This window comes from Antrostomus carolinensis, unplaced genomic scaffold, assembly GCF_000700745.2.
Source record: "Antrostomus carolinensis isolate BGI_N321 unplaced genomic scaffold, ASM70074v2 scaffold28855, whole genome shotgun sequence".
NCBI lineage: Eukaryota > Metazoa > Chordata > Aves > Caprimulgiformes > Caprimulgidae > Antrostomus > Antrostomus carolinensis.
The window spans coordinates 6,518-8,788 of record NW_010317503.1 but is presented as its reverse complement, the minus strand read 5'-3'; positions in this window follow the sequence as shown (position 1 = coordinate 8,788).

Below are 2,271 nucleotides of genomic sequence, written 5' to 3'. Positions count from 1 at the left end.
TATTCCTCCTGGGCAAATAAAATCTCTTGCTCTGGCAGTCACCTTGAGCTCCCGTGAAGTTTCCAAAGAGGTGGGAGGGTTTTGTTGTTTGTTTTTGTTTTTTACTTTCAGCTAATTAGGACCAGTTGTTTCAGTGGCTGATTAGATTATCAGAACTTGCTGCTTTACCAGGGCAGTGCCGTGTGGTTTGGATGTGCGCTCCACTTACAAATTAAATGTCTTGGTTCTGGTATTGTTAAAATAAGTCAAAGAAAATCCCGCAGCTTTGAATTTCATGCCAGATATTCAACAAAGCGTTCATTCCATGTATCATTAGATTGTGGCTTGAGAAAGAGCAGGCCTGCTCTTTGCTTAACAGTTTTGCTGGCGCGGTGCGGGGAGCTGCTTCCCCCGCCATCCCGGAGCGATGCCGTCACGCTGGCAGACGTCCCCGTACGTGGAGTGGTGCTGGCACGGCATTCCCCGTGCCTGTGTAACTTTCTGCAGTTGGGAAATGGGTTTAAGCTGTGCCTCTTTGGGAGAGATGGGCTGCGAGGGATGTACCCTCACCTGCAGACCCTTCTGAAGTGCAGGACAGTCTGTAAATGTATGAAAGTGGTCGAGTGTTCACAGGACAGTTTCACCAAAAGCTGATTTGGCTTTTTGGGGGATTGGGTTTTGGGGTTTTTTTCCACTGGTACTTCTTTCTTGTATTACAACAGCACTTTGCAGAGCCGATGAAAATCAGTCCACTTTTCCTCCAGACTCCACTGTCTTGGCTCCTTTTCTGTTGCCAGCACCTCTGTTTTGTACATCTGTGTGCCCCTGTCATGGCGAAAGCCTAAATCAAGCTCCGGGCTCCGGACCAGAGCATCAGCGGCGCTGGGCAGAGGCACCCGCTGAGGGGCTGTGGGCTCGGAGCTCACCAAGAGGTTGGGCTGGGGCCGTGCCAGCCCTCCGAGGCTGTTTGTGTCCCCCCTGTTGAGCCCATCTCCCCTGGTTTTGTTTTTGCTGCTGCATTCAGCCCATAGCTGAACCCCAGCGCTGAGCCCTGTGCTTCTTGGGCACTGGCACCGAGCTCCCTCTTTGCCACCTTCGGAGATGGTGACAAATCTCCTTTATTTATTCTGTAGTGTCAGGACCCTTTAGGCTATTTATAAGCTGTGATCATGCCCCTCCCGAGATGTTTGCAAGATAAATTTAGCTCCCTTAGCTTCTCATCGCCAGTCCTTGCGCTGCCTTTCCTTGTACCAGCTCCGAGACCCGGCCGTGTGCTGGAGCTGCAGCGAGGGGTGACTCACTTTCTATGCTCGTCCGGGACAGACTTCATCTCAAATGAATCTCGGTCTCTCAGAGCCTGGGGAACCTGTCCAAGTCTCCGCTTCCAAAAGGCAGCCGGGAAGGGAGTGGTGGGGGATTAAGCAGAGGAGTGCAGAGAAGGCCTGCAGAGGAATGCTGCCGTGGGACGCCGTCTTCGGTGCCCAGGAACAGTGTGGGTGGGAGGGGAAGGGGCTGGGGGTGCTGGGGGGCCCTGCGGTCAACTCCCCTCTCTGCTGCCAGAGCCTTGCAGGGGATGGGCATCCCAGCCAAGCCCTTCCTCCTCCCGAGGCTGTGGGGCGGTTTTTGGTTGAAATGGCAGGTTTTCCCCAGGTGGTTCGGGCTGTTGGTCTGCAAACCAGCATTTTCAGGTGCTCCCTACTCCTGGTGGGTGTTCAGCAGTTAACCAGTTGTGATGCCAAGGCTGGTTGAACACCTTTTTTTCTCCTGATTTGCTGCACAAGGTTATGGGGAAAGCAAAATGAAGACTGGTCTAGTGGGGGTGGATTTTATTCCATTTCTGTCATCATGGTAAGAACCCACTGAGAATATGCAGAAATGAACAGACAGCCCCAAAACTCCAAATAAATCACTCAGTTTTGTAGCTTTGGTACGAGTCACCTGTTCTCAGCAGGACGCCAGTCCCGTGTCCCCTGTGAGCCACCTTCGCTGAAGGTGCCAACCGTGGCTCTGCTGGGGCTGGGGCGGTTCTGCCGTGGACTCGGCTGAGCCGTTCGTTCACCTCGGGAGGGCTCTGGGTGGTGTTTCCGAGGGAGGTGGGTGCCTGTTCTGCTGGTCCTCTGAGGTGGCTGCAAGCGAGCGCACACTGAGCCAGAACACGTGTGGGGCAGGAGGCTGGGCAGCCCCCACAGGGCTGGCTCAGCGGGGCTGGCTCAGCGGGGCTGCCAGTGGCTGGCCTCTTACGCTGGGGACACAGCCGGCCACCAACATTTGGTTCTGTCAGAACAATGCAAA